The sequence below is a fragment of the Callorhinus ursinus genome, unplaced genomic scaffold (genome assembly GCF_003265705.2).
Source record: "Callorhinus ursinus isolate GAN/ISIS: 27379988/994484 unplaced genomic scaffold, GSC_fseal_2.0 scaffold104, whole genome shotgun sequence".
Lineage (NCBI taxonomy): Eukaryota > Metazoa > Chordata > Mammalia > Carnivora > Otariidae > Callorhinus > Callorhinus ursinus.
In genome coordinates, this window is record NW_027397166.1 from 1,124,563 (window position 1) to 1,151,371 (window position 26,809).

General features: G+C 39.8%; 1 long non-coding RNA gene across 1 annotated transcript; it reads right to left on the bottom strand.

The window, feature by feature from the left end:
• Window positions 1-3,888: 3,888 nt before the first annotated feature.
• LOC141371814 (uncharacterized) lies at window positions 3,889-10,574 on the bottom strand. The gene is made up of 3 exons (XR_012377057.1): window positions 10,412-10,574; window positions 10,205-10,319; window positions 3,889-4,868 (listed from the first exon to the last, which is right to left on the bottom strand). It is a non-coding gene; the product is annotated as an uncharacterized lncRNA (long non-coding RNA).
• Between the last annotated feature and the right edge of the window lie 16,235 nt (window positions 10,575-26,809).

The window sequence follows — 26,809 nt, forward strand, 5'->3', positions numbered from 1 at the left end:
GTTACTGGTAGTAATTTCTAATAACTGTTTCTATTTCCTTGGTGTTAGTGGTGATCTCTCCCCTTTCATTCATGATTTTATTAATTTGGGTCCTTTCTCTTTTGTTTTGGATAAGTCTGGCCAGTGTTTTTTTTTTTTTTTATCTTATTTATTCTTTCAAAGAACCAGCTCCTAGTTTCAGCAATCTGTTCTAATGTTTTCCTGGTTTCTATTTCATTTATCTCTGCTCTACTCTTTATTATTTCCCTTCTTCTGCTTGGTTTAGGTTTTATTTGCTGTTCTTTCTACAGCTCCTTTAGATATAAGGTTAACTTGTGCATTTGAGATTTTTCTAATTTTCCAAGAGAGGCTTGGATGGCTATGTATTATCCTCTTAGGACTGCCTTTGCAGTATCCCATAGGTTTTGACCCGAAGTGTTTTCATTCTCATTACACTCCATGAATTGTTTAAGTTCTTCTTTAATTTCCTGGTTGATCCAATCATTCTTTAGCAGGATGCTCTTTAACTTCCAAGTGTTTGAATTCCTTCCAAATTTTTTCTTGTGATTGAGTTCTAGTTTCAAGGCATTGTGGTCTGAGAATATGCAGGGAATAATCTCAGTCTTTTGGTATTGGCTGAGAACCAATTTGTGACGCAGTATATCGTCTATTTTGGAGAACATTCTATGTGCATTTGAGAAGAATGAGTATTCTGTTGTTTTAGGGTGGAATATTCTGTATATATCTACGAAGTCCATCTGGTCCAATGTGTCATTCAAAGCTCTTGTTTCTTTGTTGATCTTCTGTTTAGATGATCTGTCCAATGCTTAGAGTGGAGTGTTAAAATCTCCTTATATTAATGTATTATTATCAATCTGATTATTTTGGTTAACAGTTGGCTTATGTAGATGGCTGCTCCCATGTTGGGGGCATAGATATTTACAATTGTTAGATTTTCTTGTTGGATAGACCCTTTAAGAATGATATAGTGTTCCTCTGGATCTCTTATAACAGTCTTTGGTTTAAATTCTAATTTGTCTGATATAAGATTTGCTATCCTAGCTTTCTTTTGAGGTCTGTTGGCATGATAAATGATTCTCCATCCCCTCACTTTCAGTCTGGAGGTGTCTTTAGATTCAAAATGAGTCTCTTTTAGACAGAATATGGATTGGTCCTGTCTTTATATCCAATCAGCAACCTTGTGCTGTTTCATGGGAGCATGTAGGCTGTTCAGATTGAGAGTTACTACAGAAAGATATGTATTTATTGCCATCCTATTGTCTGTACAGTCCTTGTTTCTATGGACTGTCTCTGTAAATTTCTGGTCTATATTAATCTTGGGGCTTTTCTTCTTTTATAGAATCCCCCTTAGTATTTCTTGCAAGGCTGGCTGGGTGGTCACATATTCTTTCCATTTCTGCCTATTCTGGAAGCTCTCTATCTCTCTACCCATTCTGAATGACAGCCTTGCTGGATAAAGTAGTCTTGGCTGCATGTTCTTCTCATTGAGTACCCTGAATATATCTTGCCAACCCTTTCTGGCTTGCCAGGTCTCTGTGGACAGGTCTGACATTATTCTGATGTTCCTACCTCTGTACATAAGAAATCTCTTCCCTCTAGCTGCTCTCAGGATTCCTTCCTTGGTTCTAGGATTTGCGAGTTTTAATATTACATGCCAGGGCGTTGGTCTGTTCTCCTTGATCTTGGGAGGGGTCCTCTCTGCCTCTTGGACACGAATGCTTGTTTCATTCCCCAGATTAGGGAAGTTCTCAGCTACAATTTGCTCAAATATACCTTCTAGTCCTCTCTCTCTCCACCCTCTCAGGGAACCTGATTATTCTGACATTGGAACGTTTCATGGCATCATTAATCTCTCTAAGTCTGTTATAGATTTTAAGCTGTTCATCCCAGGCCTCCTTGACTTCCTTCCTTTCTATCAGTTTATTTTCTAGATCACTAATTCATTCTTCTGCCTCATTTACCCTAGCTGTTAGAGTATCCAGTTTAAACTGTGTCTCATTCATAGCATTTTTAAGTTAAGCCTGATTGGCTCTCATTTTTGCCCTTAGAGATTCTATATTGCCACTAATGGTTTTCTCAAGCCTAGCTGTTGACTTCATAACTGTTACCCTGAAGTCTGTCTCTGACATCTTGCTTATATCCATATCTATTCTGTCTGCAGGAGTGGCCATTGTCTCTGGTTATTTTCTTTCTTTGGAATTCCTCCTCCTAGTCATTCTGTTGAGGGGTGGTTGAGGGACTGTACAGAGTCCAAAATATCAACCACAATCCAGGCAAGATGCACCTTGGAAAATCCAGAGCGTTTGGAAACCACTATTGAAAAAGCTAAGCCAAAATGAAACACAAGAGTAAAATTTATGAAATAAAAAAATTAAAAACAATTAAGATTAAAAATTTTTTAAAGGAGGGATGAGAGGAGGGGGTATATAATCTCTCTGTGTGGGCAAGGTAGGGTGTTTCAGTACTTCCTAGGTGTATTTTGTTCTCTTTGTTAGAGGACACTACTTCTCAGTGTTACAGGGGAAATAAAACTGGTACATATATAAAGGTAGTATTGAATAGGGTAAAAAGGACTGCATTGAAGCTTATATCTATAAAAATATATATAATATAAGTGTGAAAAAGTATAAGTTAAAAAACTACTATGAAATATGTTGTATTAAACATCTAGTTGAAATGTGGAAAAGGTAAAAAGAAAAAAAACAGAGAAGAAACATGAGAAAGAATAAAAAGAAAAAAGTTGTATCTTAGAAATACACAAGACCTGAGACAACACCTGGAGCTCAACATACTATTTTCCCCTGGTGTTGGGGTTTTACGGTTTTATGGGGACCCTAGGGTTGTTGTTCTTTTGTTCTTCCAGCTTGTCTTCTCGGGGAGGGGCCTGCTGTGCTGTTTTTCAGGCAACCCTGCTTGGGCGGAGTTGCCCTGCCCCCTAATCAGGGGCTGCGCTCTATGGAAACCATTTTTGGGGGCTTTTGTTCTCTGGAGGATTTTCACACCTTTTCAGGGGTCAGAGTAAAGGAAAATGTCCACACCCAGACCTCTGCTCCAGGGCAGAGAAATCACAGTCTCCTCTTCACTGAACCCTCCAGAACACACAGTCTCCCTTTCTGTAAGTGCCACTGAGAACTGCAGCCACCCACAGGCAGTGCACACCCCCAGCGACCCTCTCAGTGGTCAACTCAGGCCCCCGCTTGTCTGTGCCCTTTGTCCTTCTAAAACTGTGAGTGGCCCTGGGTCCACAGCGAGTGGCTGGCCTTGGGTCTGCACTAGCATGCCCTCAGCTCCTGGATCCTATTTGAGCAGTATTATCAGGGCCCTCCTGACCCACTGCTACTACTCTGCAAGTTATCACTGGCCCCCCAATGCAGGATGATTTGTGCTCTGGTGCTATATCACTTTCCAGTGACCAGCTATGGCGCCTGCCTCCCCCTTTTTTATCCTCCAATATCTGCCCACCGAATCACAACTCCATCCTTCATACCTCAAAACAATGGATTTTCTGCTTGTGGAGATCCAGATATATATTCCTACATCTCAGGCTGTTTTTGTGGGTGTTCAGAATGGGCTGGCAGATATCCAGCTAAATTCAGGGGACCAATTCAATCCAGGTCCCCTACTCCTCTGCCATCTTGTCCTGCACCAAACCTTACCTCACTCTCACCAAGTTAACAGGGCATAGAAGGCTGCAAAGTTTCAACGCTTGTGGAAAACTGTATATAACATTCTTTGTATATTTATTATGTACTGTTTAGTATTATTTTTTCAGTAGCTTTCTTATTTTTCAATCATTTTTATATATACTTTATATATGTCGACCTCAGAGAGTCGGGGACCTGGGGTGGTGAAGGAACTGAGAAAAAGAGACGACAGTATAGTGAAGCACAGGGGAGCTCAAGCAAACAGCCCGAGGCACCGAGGTTTATTTTCCATAATCTAATACACCTTCTACAATGATATAGATCTATAATGATTTACAGCAGGGGCTTAGTAGGGCACATTCTTCCACGTACACAGGGTTAGTTAAGTGAAGCAGTGCGTGTGGAGAAGGAATAAAGAAATCTGTAACTGGCTGTGATCAGTTAATTGTAAACACCATTGTACTCGGACCTTGACAAAGGATAAGAGAACAAAGAAGGGAATGCACAGTGTGCTGTTTACAGCTGACTTCCTATCTACAAAACATCTTCTGCTGCCTACTTTAGAACAGACCACACACATCCCAAGGGCATTTCACTCTGATCCTTTGGGTTATTTTTAACTATGCAATCTCGAGTATTCTCAGAGATCTTGGAGTCTCAATGAACATGCACCAGTGGTTGTTGTGGCATTCTGTTTCCCACAGATCCCCCTTTCTTTCTTCAAAACAGCCACTGCTGTAAGCACTCTATGATGGAGGTTTTGGGCATTCATTCATTTTTTGAGGGTACAGAGGATGTAGGTGCTGGGAGATGAGTAGAGTCATTTGTAAAAACAGCAGGTCCATATTCTGTCCATTCAACTAGATGTAACAAGGGAGGATGGGGTACATATGCCCAGTAGGCATGTTTTTTACGTACCACAGAGGCTCATGTCACCACCGCTAACATAGCCAGGAACAAATGTTCAGGGGTTTTGGTAGATCTGGTCATCTCCAGGACTCATTCCACCTTCTGAGTGAGGGTCTTCAGTTGCCCCCAAGTTGGAGGTGTTGTCGGGGGCAATTTTCGTTTTTGAGGTCTCTTCAAGGAGAGTGTTGCCATCTCTCAGACAGGGGGCTGGGTAGCCAATCCCTGCAGCATCTGAGAGACCTCTTCTGTTGTCTTTATCACCGGTCCTGGGCGGGACTTTCTGAAGAGGTATCCAAATTGCTCGACTGGATCCATCTGGAAAGACACAAGCATAACCAGGGCCTCAGGTAATTAATTTCCCAGACAACCAATTATTTTCCTCATTTTTTATTCACATAGGTGCATCCTGAGTTGAGATTGAGGCTGGCAAGAAATGTTTGTCCGCTCTAGTATATGGTTCTCCTTGGGGTAGATTTAAAAAAAATTAAAATAAATAAGGTTTGTGCCATGACATACCAGGGGGAGGAGATTCCCCCTTTCTTTTTAGACATAGTTTTACAGAGTTGTTTTTTAATGGTGGTATGAGCCCTTTCTACTACAGCCTGTTCTTGAGGATTATAAGGAATACCTGTGATATGCTGTATTTGCCATTCTGCAAGGAATTCTCGTACTTTTTTGCTAGTATATGCTGGGCCATTGTCTGTCTTGATACAAGTAGGTAACCCCATAATAGCAAAACATTCAAGCAAATGAGAAATGACATGCCCAGCCATTTCCCCTGTCAAAGGAGTAGCATGAAGAACCCCTGATAAGGTGTCTTTTGTGACATGAATATATGAAAGGCGTTCAAAAGGGGAAAAACAAGTAATGTCCATTTGCCAAATAGAGTCAGGAGCTGTGCCTCTGGGATAGATGCCCACCGGATGCTCAGTTAAATGTAGAGGTTGACAAATAAGACAGGAAGAGACTATTTGCCTAGCAGAGTGCAAGGGTATTTTATAGTGTGAACGAAGGCATTTGGTGTTGGTATGAAGATGTGTATGTTCTGCTTGTGGAGTTTCAAAAATAGGAGTAGCCAATAAATCAGCAGACTGATTTCCCTGTGTAAGAGGTCCAGGGAGATTAGAATGAGAGTGGATGAGTAATGAACAAAGGGTGAGTTCGAAATTGAATTTCTTTTTTTTTTTAAGATTTTACTTATTTGACAGAGAAAGACACAGTGAGAGAGGGAACACAAGCAGGGGGAGTGGGAGAGGGAGAAGCAGGCTTCCCATGGAGCAGGGAGCCTGATGTGGGGCTCAATCCCAGGACTCTGGGATCATGACCTGAGCCAAAGGCAGATGCTTAACAACTGAGCCACCCAGGTGCCCTGTGAGATTGAATTTCTAATTGCAATTCCTGAAGCAAAGGGTTAATGATAGAATGAGTTGTGGAAATAAGAGCTGTTTCCAAAGGCGCAACAATGCCAGCTACATAAGCAGAATCAGATACGATATTTATAGGATAATGAACATTCTGCAATAAGAACAATAAAGCTGCAAGTTCGACCTGTTGAGCAGAAGTGTAAGGGGTTTTTATGGAGCGCTGAATAGCAGGGCCCCAGACTCTGGCGCGCCCAGAGGAAGAGCCATCAATAAAGTATGTAGGAGCTGAGGGGACTGGGGCATCACAAACTACGTGATTTATAACGCAGGCAGTGCGCTTTAGGAAGTCCCAGAATTTACCTGATGGATAGTGGCAACCTATGCATGCAGTATAATCAGCAAGAGATATTTGCAGGTCAGTAGAGAAGGGGAAAACTTCCTTAAAAGATGTAGAAGAGATAGGTAAAACAATAAGCGCTGGGTCAAAACCAAGAATCTGAATAGAACACATTTGTCCTTGGAGAATGAGTGAAGAGACAAGAGATAGATATGGAGTCACAGTTCCAGAAGTTTTTGTATGTAAAGTCACTCATTCGAGAGGTTTGTCTTTTTGTGCTATGACACCAGTCGGAGAATGAGGGGTAGGGAAAATAAGAAGAAGCAGGGGTAGAGAATCATCATACCTGTTAGCAAAGGCAGTTTTTAATCGCTCCTCAACAAACTGCAATTCAGCCTCTGCCTCTGAGGATAGAGTGCGAGGACTAGATAGTAGAATCACCTTGTAAAGTGTTAAATAAATTTTGTAATTTATAAGTTGGAATCCCTAGGAGAGGGTGAATCCAGTTAATGTCTCCTAGGAGTTTTTGGAAATCGTTAAGTGTAAGGAGGGTATCCCTACGAATTTGCATTGTTTGAGGTTTCACGGTGGTTCTATCTACCACAGTGCCTAGATAAGAAGCCGGAGTAGTTGTTTGGATTTTCTCCGGGGCTATTATGAGACCGGCAGAAGTCAATTGTTGGGAAGTGGCCTGATACACATTTTGTAATTCGGTTTCAATTTGTGACACCAGCAAAATATCATCCATATAATGAATGATATAGGATTGAGGATAATGATCTCTTACAGGTCTGAGGACCTGGCCAACATAATACTGACACATGGTAGGAGAATAAGTCATGCCTTGTGGCAAAACTGTCCATTGATATGGTCTCACTGGTTCCTTATTGTTAGTGGTGGGAATAGAAAAAGCAAATTTCTCCTTATCCTCAGGGTGAATGGCTATGGTATAGAAACAATCCTTAAGATCTATTATTATCAATGGCCATTGTTTGGGAATGGCTGTAGGAGTGGGTAACCTAGGCTGCAAGGCACTCAGAGGCTCCATGACAGGATTAACATTCTGAAGGTCTATTAAGAGCCTCCACTTACCTGATTTCTTTCTGATAACAAAAACAGGAGAGTTCCAAGGAGATTGCGAAGGCTCTATATGTCCTGCCTACAATTGTTCTTGAACAATTTGCTCCAAGGCCTGCAATTTTTCTATCAGAAGGAGACCTTGAGGAGTCCAAACCGGGGAAGAAGTTTTCCATGTTATTTTAATAAGGGCAGGCCTCTTTTCCTCAATGGCCCGTAGAAAAAAGGGTAACCCAGTCCAGCCCTTGAGTTTGTCCTTGGGCAATGATAGGCTCCTTTATTCCTTGATATTGTCTGCCTAAGCCCTGTCCTGGTTTATAGCCCATTTTTGTCATGATTTGATTAGCTGGTTGACTTGGGGGGATGATTAGCTCGGCTCCCCATTGTTGCAAGAGATCCCTTCCCCAAAGATTAATGAGGGTACTTAAGATGAAAACCTGGATAACTCCTTCTAATCTGTCTGGTCCCTCACATTTTTTTTAAAGATTTATTTATTTATTTATTTGAGAGAGAGAGAATGAGAGACAGAGAGCACGAGAGGGAAGAGGGTCAGAGGGAGAAGCAGACTCCCTGCTGAGCAGGGAGCCCGATGTGGGACTCAATCCCGGGACTCCAGGATCATGACCTGAGCCGAAGGCCGTTGCTTAACCAACTGAGCCACCCAGGTGCCCTGGTCCCTCACATTTAAGTGTCACACTACTTTGTTGAATTTCTTCTGCCATCACAAAACCTATTCCTTCTACTGAACTAGAGGTTGCTTGCGTGGGCCAGGTATTAGGCCAATGCTGGGAGGCTATTACTGAAATATTGGCTCCAGAGTCTACTAGACCTGAGAAAGAGTCTACTAGACTCTTATTTTAAGAGTCACAGAAGGACGATCAGTCTGAGTCAATAATGAAGCCCATTTAACCATGAAAGGATCAGTACTACCGAATCTTCCTCATCTGATCTGTTGGGACTGACCAATTTGTACATAGGGCAATGATAATAACTGGGCAATTCTATCACTTCCCTTAAAGGTCCAAGGAACATGAGTCTGTGCAACCACCATTATTTCTCCCTCATAGTCAGAATCTATTACTCCAATCATCACCTTGATTCCTTTAAGATTTAAGTTAAATCTTCCTAGCACAAGACCCACGGTTCCTCTTGGTAAAGGTCCGAAATAACCCGTGGGTATTTTTTGAGGCCTGAGACCAGCGTGAAGACTTCCTGTAAAAGGAGTGGTTAAATCTACTGTGGCATTTCCCTGGGTGGCGGAACTGAGTGATAACACAGAGGATTTATGTGTACAGCAGGAAGTTGCTGCTAGAGAGGTGACATATTGAAGCCCCCGTTGTTGTTTGGGGCCTGGGAGGGCCCCGCATCCCGTTTCCTGACCTTAACAGGGGTGGGTTACCTTGCCTGTCAAATTTGGATTTGCATTCCTTGGGCCAATGTTTTCCTTTCCCACAGCGAGGGCAGAGGCTAGGGATGTTATTAAAAGGAGAATTGGCTCTAGGTTGGGAGGCTTTACAGCATTCCTTCTTGACATGTCCTATTTTTCCACATTTTATATCCTGTTTTTTTTTTTTTTTGTAGGGCCATGAGCTGAAGGGAGGTTATCTGAGCTTGATGTGTAAGAGTGCCAATATTTCTACATAGACAAAGATAATCGAGAATGTTTCCTGTTTCTCTATGTGGCTGGATGGCCGCTTGGCCATCCTCATTAGCATTTTCAAAAGCAAGCTGTCTTAGCAAGTGCTCTTTAGCAGGTTTATTATCAACTTGATGGTCAATAGCCATTTCAAGCCAAGAAATAAAATCAGTATATGCTTCTGTAGGGCCTTGCACGATTTTTATATAATTTTGCCCCACTTCCCCTGAAAGGGTTAGCTTTCCCCAACCTGTGAGGGCGATTTCAGATACCTGCGCTGTGGCTGCAGGTGGAGTGTTGACCAACAGCTCTCAAACATCTAAAAAGGGGCCAGAGCCAGTGGGCATTTCAAAAGAAATATGGTGCATGGCTGGGTTAGCCTGATTCGCCCAGGCTTTCATATAGGCGGCATCCAATAACCACATTTTCCATTGTAATAAATCCTGTGGCTTAAGGCAAGCCTGTGCAACCATATGCCAAACATGAGGGATCCACTCCCCAGAATTTGCCCAAGCTATCAAAATCTCTATAGTATAAGGGGCTGTGGGTCCATATGAGTGGCAAGCCTTCTTTAGTTCCCTTAAAGCATTTAAATCTAATCCCTCATAGGTGGGACCAGCAGCTTGTGTTCGGTCTATGGGGAAAGCCATAAAAGATCATTAGCCCCTTGCTGTGGAGTTCCTTTTCGAGAGGTGAGAGAGCTAAGGAGGATCGTTTAAGAGGAAATAAATCTACTGTGGAGGGAGGTTGATCATCTTCGGTGGGGTCCTCTCTTAAAAGAGGAGGGGCTGTGGGTGACGGCAGGACTGTGAAGGTGTGAAAATTTTTTACTTTCAGTCTTAGCCTTTTCTAAAGTCTCATCGTCTAATTCATATGTATGTAAAGAGTTGGTAGTTTCTTTAGCAACCTCAGCCGGGGATAACTTATCCCCAGTTTCCATAGTATTGATCACCACTCGTACTAAAGCCCAAATGGGCCAGAAATCAAGGGGAATCATTTCACCCTGTCTCATAGCCTTCAAGACATTATTTTTCACTCGGACCCAAGTCTCCTCAACTAAGAAGCTTTCTTTTGGAAACCAAGGATTATATTCAACTACTGTTTCCAAACATTTTTCTATGTGCTGCTTAGTAAATTTAGCTCCATATTCTTTAAGAAAATGATGTATTAATGCATCAAAACCTGATGCTTTCGAATTTGATTGCCCCATAACCCTGTAATAAACTTTCCTACTTACCACCTTCTGTAGGGTTCCTATCGCTGGCTGATCACTCCTCGACGGGGGCTTCAGGTCCTTGTTTGGGCATCACTTGTCGACCTCAGAGAGTCGGGGACCTGGGGTGGTGAAGGAACTGAGAAAAAGAGACGACAGTATAGCGAAGCACAGGGGAGCTCAAGCAAACAGCCCGAGGCACCGAGGTTTATTTTCCATAATCTAATATACCTTCTACAATGATATAGATCTATAATGATTTACAGCAGGGTCTTAGTAAGGCTCATTCTTCCACATACACAGGGTTAGTTAAGTGAAGCAGTGCGAGTGGAGAAGGAATAAAGAAATCTGTAACTGGTTGTGAACAATTAATTGTAAACACCATTGTACTCGGACCTTGACACAGGATAAGAGAACAAAGAAGGGAATGCACAGTGTGCTGTTTACAGCTGGCTTCCTATCTACAAAACATCTTCTCCTGCCTACTTTAGAACAGACCACACACATCCCAAGGGCATTTCACTCTGATCCTTTTGGGTTATTTTTAACCATGCAATCTCGAGTTTCCTCAGAGATCTCAGAGTCTCAATGAACATGCACCAGTGGTTGTTGTGGCGTTCTGTTTCACACATATATATATATTTGTTTCCTTTCATATTTTAGTTTATTAAATATGTGTATATGTACACATATATATGCATATACATATACATATATATGTTTTTATTTATTTCTTATTTTGGAATCTAGTTTCTTTTAAGAAGTAGATCAAAGCACTAAGAGGAACTAGTTGTTTTGTTTTTTTTCTGTTGTTGTTCTTATTGTTGTTTTGGTTTTCTTCTTTTTTCTCTTTTTTTCTTCTTTTCTGGACAAAATGACAAGACAGAGACATTCACCCCAAAAGAAACAACAGGAGGTAGTAATACCAGGGATTTAATCAATACAGATATGAGTAGGATGTCTGGACCAAAATTGAAAACTACGATTATAAAAATACAAGGTGGGTTTGAAAAAAAAACATATAAGACACTAGAGTATCCTTTATTGTAGAGATAAAAAAAATTGGTCAGGGCAAAATTACATGATATTACTGAGATTCAGTCCCAAGAGGAGGCCATAAAAATGAGGATGAATGAGGCAGAAGAGCGAGCAGTGACATAGAAGATAAAATGAGGAAAAATAAAAAAGCTGAAAAAAAAGGGGAAGAAAACTATTAGATCATGAAGATAAATTGAGGAAACTCAGCAATTCCATAAAGCAAAATATCATTATTATAGGAGTCCCAGAAGATGAGGAGCAGGAGAAAGGGGCAGAAGGTTTATCTGAACAAATTATAGCTGAGAACTTCCCTAATCCGGGGAAGGAAACAGGCATTCAAACCCAGGAGGTACAGAGAAGCCCCATCAAAATCAACAAAAATAAATAAACATCTTGACATATTATATTGAAACTTGTAAATTATAAACACAAAGCAAAAATCCTGAAAGCAGCTCAGAACAAGAGGTCCTTAACCTACAAGTGTAGACATAAGGCTGGCAGCAGACCTGTCCACAGAGACCTGTCAGGCCAGAAAGGACTGGCATGACATATTCAACATGCTAAGTGGGAAAATAGGCAGCCCAGAACACTCTATCCAACAAGGATGTCATTCGGAATAAAAGGAGAGATAAATAGTTTCCAAGAAGGAGCAAAAACTAAAGGAATTTGTGAACACTAAACAAATCCTGCAAGATATATTAAGGGGGATACTTTGAGCAGAGAAAGAGTCCAAAAGTAACAAAGAACAGAAAGGAACCTACAAGAAAAATGGTTTTACAGGTAATACAATGGCACTAAGTTCATATCTTTCAAAAATTACTCTGAATGCAAATGGACTAAATGCTACAATCCAGACATAGAGTATCAGAATGGATTAAAAAAAATAAGACCCATTGATATGCTAGTCACAAGAGACTAATTTTAGACCCAAAGACACCTCCAGATTGAAAGTGAAGGGATGGAAAACCAATTATCATGCTAATGATAGCCAAAGAAAACTAGAGTAGCCTTCCTTATGCCAGACAAAATAGATGTTAAACCAAAGACTGTAATAAGAGATAAAGAAGGACACTGTATCATAGGAAAGGGGTTTATCCAATGAGAAGATCTAACAATTGTAAATATTTATGTCCTTAACATAGGAGCGGCCAAATATATAATAAATTAATAACAAACTTAAATGAACTCATTGTACAATAGTACAATAATAATAGGGGAATTTTACACCCCACTCACAGCAATGAACAGATCATTTAAACATAAGATCAACAATGAAACAGGGCTTTGAATGACACATTGGGCCAGATGGACTTCACAGATATATTCAAAGAATTTCATCCTAAAGCTTCAGAATACACATTCTTTTTGATGTACATGAGACATTCTCCAGAATAGATCACATACTGGGTTGCAAATCAGGTCTGAACCAATACAAAAAGATTGAGATCATACCATGCATATTTTCAGACCACAATGCACAAGAAGTCAAGCACAAGATGTTCAGAAGGACCACAAATACATGGAGGTTAAAGAGTATCCTACTAAAGAATGAATGGTTCAACCAGGAAAATAAAGAATTTTAAAAATATATAGAAGCAAATGGAAATGAAAACACCATATTTCAGAATCTTTGGGATACAGCAAATGTGGTCTTAAGCAGGAAGAACATAGCAATACATGCCTTCCTTAAGAAGCAAGAAAAGTCCCAAATATACAACCTAAACTTACACCTAAAAGAGATGGAAAAGAAAACAAAATAGAAATAATAAATATTAGGGCAGAAATCAATGATACAGAAAAAAAAAAAAACAGAAGAACAGCTCAATGAAACTAGGAGCTGGTTCTTTGAAAGAATTAATAAGATTGTCTATGACACCCAAAGCTATCTACACATTCAATGCAATCCCTAACAAAATCTCATCAGCATTTTTCACAGAGCTGAAACCAATGATTCTAAAATTTATATGGAACCAGAAAAGACCCCAAATAGCCAAGGGAATGTTGAAAAAGAGAACCAAACCTGGAGACATTACAATTCTGGACTTCAAGCTGTATTACAAAACTGTAATCATCAAGATAGTATGGTACTGGCACAAAAACAGAGAGGTCAATGGAACAGAATAGAGAACCCAGAAAAGGACCCTCAAATCTGTGGGTCAACTCATCTTCCAAAAAGCAGGAAAGAACATCTAATGGAAAAAGTCTCTTCAACAAATGGTATTGGGAAAAATGGACAGCCACAGGCAGAAGAATGAAATGAGACCACTTTCTTACACCATACACAAAAATGAACTCAAAAAGAATGAAAGCCCTAAATGTGAAACAGGAATCCATCAAAATCCTAGAGCAGAACATACGTCAGCAAACTTTTGACCTCGGCCATAGCAACTTCTTGCTCCAGAGGCAAGGGAAACAAAAGCGAAAATCAACTATTGGGATTTCATCAAGATAAAAAGCTTTTGCGCAGCACAGGAAACAGTCAAGAAAACTAAAAGGCAACCTACAAAATAGGAGAAGATACTCACAAATGACATATCAGATAAAGGGTTAGTACCAAAAATTCATAAAGAACTTATGAAACTCAACACCAAAAAAACAAAAAATCCAGTCAAGAAATGGGCAGTAGCCTGGATATCTACCAGACCACTCTAAACACCCATAAAATCAGCCTGAGATGTAAGAAGATCTGGATCCCTACAAACAGAATATCACAGACCATTGGCTTCGAGGTATGAAGCGGGGAGCCATGATTACACAGGCAGATATCAGAGGATAAACGACAGCGGGAGGGAGACTGGCCATGGGGATCCTACACAGCCAGGGAGTGACAGCCTCCCGCACTGGGGATGGGTACAGACTCGCGACTGGTAGTGGTGGGGAAAGGACTTTAGGGCAGCCCCCCAGGACGGAAACCTGGAACAGCAGCGTCGCCAATGCAAACTGGGAGAGGCTGGCGGTTTTAGAAGCACAAAGGGCAGAGACATGCTCTGACCTGGAGGCAGGACTGGGGGCACTGCAGAGGTGCGCACACCAAGGACGCTGTGGTTTATAGCACCACAGACAGAAACGGAGATGGTGTGGCCTGGAGAGCTCACCGAAGAACAGACTGCAATCTCCCTGCTCTGAGGCAGAGGGTTGGAAATGGTATCTTCTGCTCTGACTCTCAGAAGAGACATGGAAAGCCACCAGGAAAAGCCACCAGAGAACAAAAACCCCAAAAACCTGGTACCCACTAAACCCATCCCCCACCAGAGGGGGTCAGGGTAACTCTGCACAAACAGCATTGCCTGAGTAATAGTGCAGCAAGCCCCTCCCCCAGAAGACAGGCTGGGAAAACAAGAGGCCAGCAACCCTAAGGTCCCTAGAAAACAGGTGCATCTTGCTTAGGTTCTGCTCAATAATTTGAACTCTATACATTCCCTCAACCAACCATCCACAGAATGACTAGGAGGAGGAACCCCCAAAATAGAAAAGACTCAAGATTATGACTTATGCAGCAGATTTACAAATCGATGCAGATATAACCAAAATGTCAGAGATGGAATTCAGGCTAGCAATTGTGAAGACAATAACTAGAATGGAGAAATCAATTAATGGCAACATAGAATCTCTAGGAGAGAAATGAAATCTGAATTGGCAGAACTTAAAAATGCTATCAATGAGACCCAATCTAATCTAGATAATTTAACAGCTAGGGTAAGTGAGGCAGAAGAACGAATCAGTGACCTGGAAGACCATTTAATAGATAAAAAGGGAAAAGAGGAGGCCAGGGAAAAACAACTGAGAATCCATGAAAATAGAATCAGAGAAATAAGTGACACCATGAAGAGTTCCAATGTCAGAATTATTGGAATCCCAGAGGGAGTGGAGAGAGAGAGAGGACTAGAAGATATATTTAATCGAATCATAGGTGAGAACTTCCCTAATCTGGGGAATAAAACAAACATTCGTGGCCTAGAGGCAGAGAGGACCCCTCCCAAGATCAAGGAAAACAGGCCAACACCCAGGCATGTAATAGTAAAACTCGCAAATCTTAGAACCAAGGAAACCATCTTAAGGGCAGTCAGGGGGAAAAGATTCCTTACGTACAGAGGGAGGAATATCAGAATACCGTCAGACCTATCCACAGAGACCTGGCAAGCCAGAAAGGCCTAGCAAGACATATTCAGGATACTAAACGAAAAGAACATACAGCCAAGAATACTTTATCCAGCAAGGCGGTCATTTAGTATGGATGGAGAGAGGCAGAGCCTCCAGTACTGGCAGAAACTGAAAGAATATGTGACCACTAAGCTGGCCCTGCAGGAAATATTAAGGGGGGGGTTCTATAAAAGGAGAAAGACCCCAAGAGTGATATACAACAGGAATTTACAGGGACAATCTATAAAAACAACATCTTCACAGGCAACAGGATGACAATTACTTCATATCTTTCAATAATCACTCTCAATGTGAATGGCCTAAATACTCTCAAAAATGGCACAGGGTTGCAGATTAGATAAAAAGACAGGACCCATCCATATGCTCTCCACAAGAGATTCATTTTGAACCTAAAGATACATCCAGACTGAAAGTGAAAGGATGCAGATTCATCTTCCATGGCAGCAGACCTCAAAAGAAAGTTGGGGTAGCCATTGTTATATCAGACAAATGAGATTTTAAACTAAATTCTGTAGTTAGAGACACAGAAGGATACTATATCATTCTTAAAGGGTCTATCCAACAAGAAGATCTAACAATTGTAAATATCTATGCCCCCAACATGGGAGCAGCCATCTACATAAGCCAACTGCTCACCAAAATAAAGAGTCATATTGATAACAATACGTTAAATGTAGGAGACCTCAATACTCCACTCCCAGCAATGGACAGATCATCTAAGCAAAAAATCAACAAGGAAACAAGAACTTTGAATGACACACTGGACCAGATCGACCTCATAGATATTTACAGAACATTCCACCCTAAAACAACAGAATACACATTCTTCTGGAGCGCACATGGAACTTTCTCCAGAATAGACCACATACTGGGTCACGAATCAGATCTCAACATACCAAAAGATTGAGATTATTCCCTGCATATTCTCAGACCAAACAGCTTTAAAACTGGAACTCAATCACAAGAAAAATTTTGGCAGAAACTCAAACCCTTGGAAGCTAAAGACCACTCTGCTCAAGAATGTTTGGGTTAACCAGGATATCAAAGAAGAACTTAAACAATTCATGGAAATCATTGAGAATGAAAACACATCTGTCCAAAACCTATGGGATACTGCAAAGGCGGTCCTAAGGGGGAAATACAGAGCCATCCAAGCCTACTCAAAAAAAATAGAAAAATCCCGAATTCACCAACTAACTGTACATCTTAAAGAACTAGACAAAAAGCAACAAACGATGCCTAAGCCATGCATTAGAAGAGAAATTGTTAAGATTAGAGCAGAAATCAGTGAATTAGAAACCAGAAACACAGTAGATCAGATCAACAAAACCAGAAGTTGGTTCTTTGAATGAATTTATAAGATTGATAAACCACAGGCCAGACTTATCCAAAAGAAAAAAGGACCCAAGTTAATAAAATGATGAGTGAAAGGGGAGAGATCACAACGAACACCAAGGAAATACAAACAATTATTAGAAATTATTATCAACGACTATATGCCAATAAACTTAAGAAATCTGGATGAAATGGAGGCCTTCCTGGAAACCTCTAAGCTGCCAAGACTGAAACAGGAAGAAATTGACAACCTGAATAGGCAAATAACCAGTAACGAGATTGAAGCAGCGATCAAAACCTCCGAAAAAACAAGAGTCCAGGGCCGGATGGATTCCCTGGGGAATTCTACCAAACATTCAAAGAAGAAATAATACCTATTCTACTGAAGCTGTTTCAAAAAACAGAAATAGAAGGAAAACTTCCAGACTCATTCTATGAGGCCAACATTACCTTAATCCCCAAACCAGGCAAAGACCCCATCAAAAAGGAGAATTTCAGACCAATATCCCTGATGAATATGAATTCCAAAATCCTCAACAAAATCCCAGCTAATAGGATCCAACAATACATTAAAAGCATCATCCCCCACAACCAAGTGGGATTTATCCCCAGGATACAAGGGTGGTTCAACATTCTCAAATCAATCAATGTGATAGAACACATTAATAAGAGGAGGGAGAAGAACCATATGGTCCTCTCAATTGATGCAGAAAAAGCATTTGACAAAATACAACATCCTTTCCTGATTAAAACTCTTCGGAGTATAGGGATAGAGGGAACATTCCTCAAGTTCATAAAATCCATCTATGAAAAACCCACAGCCAATATCTTCCTCAATGGGGAAAACCTGAGAGCCTTTCCCTGAAGATCAGGAACACAACAAGGATGACCACTCTCGCCACTATTGTTCAACATAGTCCTAGAAGTCCTAGCAAAAGCAATCAGACAACAAAAAGAAATAAAAGGTATTCAAATTGGCAAAGAAGAAGTCAAACTCTCTCTTTTCACAGATGATATGATACTTTATGTGGAAAACCCGAAAGACTCCACCCCCAAATTACTAGATCTCATACAGCAATTCAGTAATGTGGCAGGATACAAAATCAATGCACAGAAATCAGTTGCTTTCTTATACACTAGTAATGCAACTGTAGAAAGAGAAATTAGAGAAGTGGGGCGCCTGGGTGGCTCAGTTGGTTAAGCGACTGCCTTTGGCTCAGGTCATGATCCCGGAGTCCCTGGATGGAGTCCCGCATCAGGCTCCCTGCTCCGCGGGGAGCCTGCTTCTCCCTCTGACCCTCCCCCCTCTCATGTACTCTCTCTCATTCTCACTGTCTCAAATAAATAAATCTTTTTTAAAAAAAAGAAATGAGAGAAGTGATTCCATTTACATTAGCACCAAAAACCCTAAGATACCTCAGAATAAACTTAACCAAAGAGGTAAAGGATCTATACTCTAGGAACTACAGAACACTCATGAAAGGAATTGAAGAAGACACAAAAAGATGGAAAAATATTCCATGCTCATGGATCTGAAGAATAAACATTGTTAAAATGTCTATGCTACCCAGAGCAATCTATATCTTCACTGCCATCCCGATCAAAATTCCAATGACATTTTTCAAAGTGCAGGAACAAACAATCCTAAAATGTGTATGGAATCAGAAAAGACCCTGAACCACCAAGGAAATGTTGAAAAAGAAAAACAAAGCTGGGGGCATCACGTCGCCCGATTTCAAGCTATATTACAAAGCTGTGATCACCAAGACAGCATGGTACTGGCACAAAAACAGTCATATAGACCAATGGATCAGAATAGAGAACCCAGATATGGACCCTCAGCTCTATGGTCAAATAATCTTCGACAGAGCAGGGAAAAACATTTAATGGAATAAAGACAGTCTCTTCAATAAATGGTGCTGGGAAAATTGGACAGCCACATGCAGAAGAATGAAACTTGATCATTCTCTAACACCATACACAAAGGTAAACTCAAAATGGTTAAAAGACCTCAATTTGAGACAGGAATCCATCAGAATCCTAGAGGAGAACATAAGCAGTAGCCTCTTTGACATCGCCCACAGCAACTTATTTCAAGATGCATCTCCAAAGGCTAGTGAAACAAAAGCAAAAATGAACCTTTGGGATTTTATCAAGATAAAGAACTTCTGCACAGCAAGAGAAACAGTCAACAATGCAAAGAAGCAACCCACAGAATGGGAGAAGATATTTGTAAATGACACTACACATAAAGCATTGGTATCCAAGATCTATAAAGAATTTCTCAAACTCAACACCCAAAAAACAAATACTCAAGTCAAAAAATGGGTAGAAGATATGAAAAGACACGTCTCTGAAGAAGACATACAAACGGCTAAGAGACACATGAAAAAATGTTCATCATCATTAGCCATCAGGGAAATTCAAATCAAAACCCCATTGAGATACCACCTTACACCAGTTAGAATGGCAAAAACGAACAGGGAAACAAACAGCAAACGTTGAAGAGGTGGTGGAGAAAGGGGAACCCTTTTACACTGTTGATGGGAATGCAATTGGTACAGCCACTTTGGAAAATAGTGTGGAGGTCCTCAAAAATTTAAAAGTAGAGCTACCCTATGACCCAGCAATTGCACTCCTGCGTATTTACCCCAAAGACACAGTTGTAGTGAAAGAAGGGCCATATGCACCCCAATGTTCATAGCAGCAATGTCCGCAATAGCCAAACTGTGGAAAGAGCCAAGATGCCCTTCAACAGATGAATGGATAAAGAAGATGTGGTCCATGTATACAATGGAATATTACCCAGCCATCAGAAAGGATGAATACCCAACTTTTGCATCAACATGGATGGGGTTGGAGAAGATTATGCTAAGTGAAATAAGTCAAGCAGGGAAAGTCAATTATCATATGGTTTCACTTATCTGTGGAACATAAGGAATAGCATGGAGGACATTAGGAGAAGGAAGGGAAAAATGAAGGGTGGGGAAATCGGAGGGAGTGATGAACCGTGAGAGACTATGGACTCTGAGAAACAGGGTTTTGGGGGGGGGTTGGTTAGCCTGGTGATGGGTATTAAGGAGGCACATACTGCATGGAGCACTGGGTGTTATACAAAAACAATGGATCGTGGATCACCACATCAAAAAGTAATTATGTATTGTATGGTGACTAACATAACATAATACATTTAAAGAAAAAGGAAAAAAAGAAATGGGCAGAAAACATGAATAAAGGGACACCTGGGTTGCTCAGTTGGTCAAGCGACTGCCTTCAGCTCGGGTCATGATCCCAGGGCCCTGGGACCGAGCCTTGCATCGGGCTCCCTGCTCAGCAGGAAGCCTGCTTCTCCCTCTCCTACTCCTCCTGCTTGTATTCCCTCTCTCGCTATCTCTCTCTCTCTCTGTCAATTAAATAAATAAACAAAATCTTTAAAATATATATATTTTTAAAGAAAACATGAACAAATATTTCTCCAAAGATATACAAATGTCTATCAAACTCATGAAAAATTGCTGAACATCACTCAGCATCAGGGAAATACAAATCAAAACCACAATGAGATACCACTTCACACCGATCAGAATAGCTAAAATGTCAGGAAACAACAGATATTGGTGAGGATGTGGAGAAAAGGGAACCCTCTTACACTGTTGGTGGGAATGTAAACTGGTGCAGCCACTCTAGAAAGCAGGATGGAGGTTCCTCAAAAAGTTCGAATAGAATTCTCTTATGACCCAAGAATTGCACTAATAAGTATTTATCCAAAGGATACAAATAGTGATTTGAAAGTTCACATGCACCCCAGTGTTTATAGCAACAATGTCCACAATAGCCAAACTATGGAACAAGCCCAGTTGTCCATCGACAGATGAATTGGTAAAGAATAGGTTGTATTTATAAGTATATATGCAGTGGAATATTACTCAGCCATAAAAAAGAATGAAATCTTGCCATTTGCAGTGATGTGGATGGAACTAGAGGGTATTATGCTAAGGGAAATAAGTCAGTCAGTGAAAGACAAATACCATATGATTTCACTCATATGTGGAATTAAGAAACAGAACAGATGAACATAGGTGAAGGGAAGGAAAAATTAAATAAGATGAAAACAAAGAGAGAGGCAAACCATAAGAGATGCTGAACTATAGGAAACAGACCAAGGGTTGCTGGAAGGGAGGTGGGGGGGCATGGGGTAATTAGCTGATGGGAATTAAGGAGGGCACTTGATGTCATAAACACTGTATATTATATGCAACTGATGAATCACTAAATTCTAACCCTGAAACTAATAATACACTCTATCATAACTAAATCAAATTTAAATAAAAAATTTTTAAAAAGAGTTAGTATCCAAAATATATAAACAATTTATAAAATCCAATATCTGGGGGCACCTGGTTTCTCAGTTGGTTAAGCATCTGACTCTTGATCTTGGCTCAGGTTATGATCACTGGGTCCCAGGATTGAGCCCAGTGTCAGGCTCTATGCTTCGGGCAGAATCTGCTTTACATTCTGTCTCTCCCTCTGCCTCTGCCCCTCCCCTCTCTCGTTCTCTTCCTCTCTCTCAAATGAAAGAATAAATCTTAAGAAACTAACAATCTCAAAAACAATAATCCAATTAAAAATGGGCAGAAGATATGAACATTTTTCAAAGAAGACAACCAGATGAAATACAAATCAAAACTACAAATAAGTATCACCTCACACCTTTCAGGTTCACACTTCTAGCTATAAAATAAATAAATCATGGGGCACCTGGGTGGGTGGCTCAGTTGGTTAAGTGTCTGCCTGCAGCTCAAATCATGATCCTAGGGTCCTGGGATCAAGCCCACATGGGGCTCCCTGCTCAACAGGGAGCCTGCTTCTCCCTCTCCTCCCTGATTGTGTTCTCCGTCTCTCTAAAATAAATAAATAAAATATTTTAAATAAATAAATAAATAAATAATAAGTAAGTAAGTAACGGATATAAAAAGCTCAGTATAGAGAAAAAGTCAGTAATTTTCCAATAATGTATGGTGACAAATGGTGAGTACATTTATTATGGTAAGCACTGAATAACTTATGGAATTGTCAAATCATTTTCTTTTACACCTGAAACTAGTATAACATTGTTTGTCAACTATACTTCAACAATAAAAATTAAAAGAAATAGTTGGTAACACTAATTGAGAACTTACCAAACAGATATTTTGCTGAATATTTTCTACTATAATTTCATTTATTTTTCACAGTAATTTTATGAGTTGGGTACTATCTCCATTCCCATTCACCTAACCAAACCAAATCAAACCAAACACAACAATAAAACCTAAGCACAGGGATATTACATGACTTACCCAAGGCCACACTGAAAGTAAGAGGGGTAGTATTTCAGTATAGACAATCCTGATTTTGGACCCATATCCTTTTTTTTTTTTCAAGTTTTTAAATTCCAGTTAGTTAACATACAGTGTAATGTTAGGTTCAAGTATAGAATTTAGTGATTCATCACATACATACAACATTCATTGCTCATCACAATGTACCCTCCTTAATATCCATCACCTATTTAACCCATCCACCCACCCACCTCCCCTCCAGTAATCACCAGTTTGTTCTCTATAGTTGAGTCTGTTTTCTGATTTCTCTCTCTCTCTTTTTCCCCATCCCATATGTTCATCTGTTTTGTTTCTTAAATTCCACATATGAGTGAAATCGTATGGTATTTGGCTTTCTCTTACTTATTTCACTCAGCGTAATACACTCTAGCTACATCCACATCATTGCAAAAGGCAAGATTTCATTCTTTTTGATGGCTGAGAAATATTCCATTGTATGTATATACCACTTCTTCTTTATCCATTCAGCAGTTGATGGATATTCGGGCTCTTTCCATAATTAGGCTATTGTTGATAATACTGCTATAAGCATTGGGGTGCATCTGTCCCTTCAAATCAACATTTTTTTATACTTTTGGTGAATACCTAGTAGTACAATTGCTGGATCATAGAGTAGTTCTCTTTATAACGGTTTGAGGAACCTCCATCCTGTTATCCAGAGTAGCTGCATCAGTTTGCATTCCCATCAACAGTGTAAGAGTGTTCCTTTTTCTCCACATCCATGACAACATCTGTTATTTCCTGTGTTAATTTTAGCCATTCTGACAGATGCGAGGTGATATCTTAGTGTGGTTTCAATTTTTATTTTCCTGATGATGCGTGATGTTGAGCATCTTTTCTGTGTCTGTTGGCCATCTGTATGTCTTCTTTGGAAAATGTCTATTCATGTCTTCTACCCATTTTTAAATTAGATTATTTGTGTTTTGGGTGTTGAGTTCTTTAAGTTCTTTATATATGTTGGATACCAACCCCTTATCAGATATGTTATTTGCAAGTATCTTCTCCCATTCCATATGTTGCCTTTCAGTTTTGTTGATCATTCCCTTCACTGTGCAGAAGATTTTTTATCTTGATGAAGTCCCAATAGTTTGTTTTTGCTTTTGTTTCCCTTGCCTCAGGAGATATATCTTGTAAGAAGTTGCTATGACTAATGTCAAAGAGGTTACTTCCTGTGTTCTCCTCTAGTATTTTTATGGTCTTCTGTCTCACATTTAGGTCTTTCATCCATTTTGAATTTATTTTTGTGTATTGGAACCCATATTCTTAAGTATAATACCTCTTTCGTACATGTGGAAGTTTTTAGGTAAAATCAAATACACATTATTTATCAGACTTTAAATGAACAACCAGGGGCACCTGGGTGGCTCAGTCAGTTAAGCATCTGCCTTCAGCTCAGGTCATGGTCCCAAGATCCTGGGATCAAGCCCCATGTCGGGGAGCCTGCTTCTACCTCTCTCCCCTGCTTGTGCTCCCTCTCTCACTATCTCCCTCTCAAATAAATAAATAAAATCTTTAAAAGAAAATAAATAAGTGAGCAAACAAAGTGTATCAATGACTTAGGCCCCATATTCTCTTATTTCTAATGCTGGATTTTCATAGCGCATACTACAAGATAGTCATGATGTGGGATATATCTTCACATATTTTTCTGTCAGGTGAGATTCCATCAATTTGAAAGGTCATCCTAAGATATTTTGTGAACACAGCCATGTCCTAATAGGGAATGAAAAATGTGGTAAAATTCATAAATCACTTGACAATGTTTGTGTTTCCACAGTTTTAGGTAAAACTTTTGTAGGCTTCTAAATGTAGTCTCCTAAAAAACCCAGTAGCCTAAATGAGGCTGGATCTAACTCATTCCTCAAAAATTTCAGTTTTGCTAAACTTACATATGATATATGAATTATATAATTTATCAAGTGAAATAACATGGAGCCAAGTTGCATCGACCATTGATGCTGGGGGATGTCCTATCAAACGCCAAAAATTCAGAATTTGGGGGGATTTATAAGGAACCATAGAAGTATGTCAACAATTTCCCTCTTTTTTCCAAGACCTTTAATATTCCATTTGCAAATATCTGTGCATATAAGAAAAGAGCAAAGTATCCATCCTTGCAGAGTGAGAGCATAAACAATGCTGACACGGTCCAATAATCCAATAAATGGACTGTTCTAGTATCTATGAAAGAAAATAGAGGCAGATAGAATTTTGAGAACCTTAGTTTCCTCCCACATTGTTTTGGGAGGCCCTTTATTGTCAATGCTACTGTTGTTAACCTGGGTAGAATGGAGGTAGTGTTATATTAGATTGATAAAGGGTATATAAGACCAATTGCTGTTGCTAATCAGAGTCCCATAGATTATGAGATCCTGGAACAGAGGTACAAAGTCAATGAACGTACCTTAAAATATTTCTGTGGCAGTCAGCTTCACACAATGACCTAGTCACCTGATGATGACTCATGGTATAGTGAAACATGCATCAACTTTGGGATCAGTAGAACTAGGTTGAAATGCTGTATCTACAAATAACTATCTGTAAGAACTTGATTCTCAGTATTATCCTTTACAATGACCTATTTTACATGGGTCACTGCCATAAAGATTAAATGAAATACAAGCCAATTAATAGTTAAACATTCATTAAGTGTGTGTAATGTGCCAGAAATTGCTTTAAATGCTTTTTAGATTAATTCTTGTAATCTTCACAACAATCATATGACACAGTATTATTAGCTGAATTGTATTTCCCAATTCTTCATATGTTGAAGTCCTAACCCCCATTATCTGAGAATGTGACCTTATTTGGAAGTAAGGTCCTAGCAGATGTCATTAGCTAAGATGAGGTTGTTAGGAGGTGCCTCTCTGGCTCAGTTGGTAGAGCATGCAACTCTTGATCTCAGGATTGTAAGTTTGAGCCCCACCTTGGGTGTAGAGATTAGTTAAAAATAAAATTAAAAAAAAAAGATGAGGTCATTAGGGTGAACCATAATCCAATATGACTAGCATCTTTAGAAAAAAGGGGAAATTTGGACATAGAAACATGAATAAAGGGAAGATGATGTAAAGAGACATAGGTAGAAGACAGCCATCTATAAGCCAAGAAGAGGCACTGGGAATAGATCCTTCTTTTACAGCATTCAGAAGGAACCAACCTCGCTGACATCTCGATTTTGGACTTCTAGGCTTCAGAGCTGTGAGACAATAAATTTACATCATTTAACACAACTAGTTGTGGTACTTTGTTGTGGCAGCCCTAGCAACCTAATGTACATAGGTAGTACTATTAGTCTCATTTTCAAAGGAAGAAATTGAGGCATAGAGAAGCTGAATAATGTACCCAAAGTCACAGAGCCAGGATTAACCCAGGCAGCCTAACTCCAGAGTTTTCACTCTTTACTACCTTATACTATACACAAATACATCTCAAATACTAGTTTTATATTTGACACATAGTAAGTGCTCAACATATGTCAGTCATCTTTCAACTTAGAAATATAACGATTGATACATTATATGCTATAGGACAGAGGTAGGTGGCCAAGTTGATCATTAGACTAGGAGTCTCCTGCAGATAGTTAGTAGATCTTAATTAATTTTTAATCTCCAGAGTCTATAAAATAAGATGTATCACGTATAAATGTCTAATAACTGTTCTTATTGTTCTTATAAAGGGAATGCAACTTACAACTTAACACTACCACCATTACATTAGTAATATTTGTGTTAAATGAAAAAATCCTCACTATTTTAGAGATGGCTAGTTAATTCAGTAAGAGTTGGAGTATTCAGGAAAGTTGTTTTGACAAAAGGAAAAAAAATGCCTCCAAACTAAACAAGTGTCCCTTAAGCCTAAAATGCTGCTAGAAAAGAGGCCCAAATAACAGCTCTGAAAAGTGGTTTTATATAAATAGGTCAAGACAGGTCTACAGAAGCAATTGGTGCTCTGTAAGGTTTAGGTCCTCCACAGTGAGTATACAGGTCCTCAGAAAACCACATACACAATTACTTACTTAAATTGCCTAAAAGGCACCTCAAACTCAACACATCCAAAACCAAACTCATAATTTTCCCTCCCTAAACATTGTTCCTCATTGAATGACATCACTATTCATCCAGTACTCAAGTTAGAATTCTAAGAATCATCTAGATATTTCCTTCTCCCTCACTTCCGATATTTAATTCATTGCCAACTTCTATTGATAACACCTCCTAAGAATCTCTAAAATTAGTCTACTTCTCTGCAACTTCTCTGTCCCTATCTGTTCTAAGCTGTAATTCTTTATTGCTGAAATCCTGCACCACACTCCTAACATAGCTCCCTCCAATAAGATCTCTATACAATTCATATCGGATTATGTTGCACCTCTGCATAAAATATTTAGTAGCTCTTTGGGTAAAAACAAAATTTTTTAGGACCTCTATAAACTCCCGAATAGTCTGACTCCTTTCTGTATCTCCATCCTGAATTTGCACTACTCTCACTCACTTTCTTCCAATCTCTCTAGCATTTTTGTGTTTGCGAGCATATATAATCCCTTTTGCTACAGGGTGTTTGCCCATGATGCTACTTCTTCCTATTTCCTCCCCTCTGGGATTCATTAGCTTTTATTCCTCCTTGTGTAAGAATATCTGATTTCTTGGGGCAGCTGGATGGCTCAGTCAGTTAAGCATCTGCTCATGCTCTCTCTCTCTCTCTTTCTCTCTCTCAA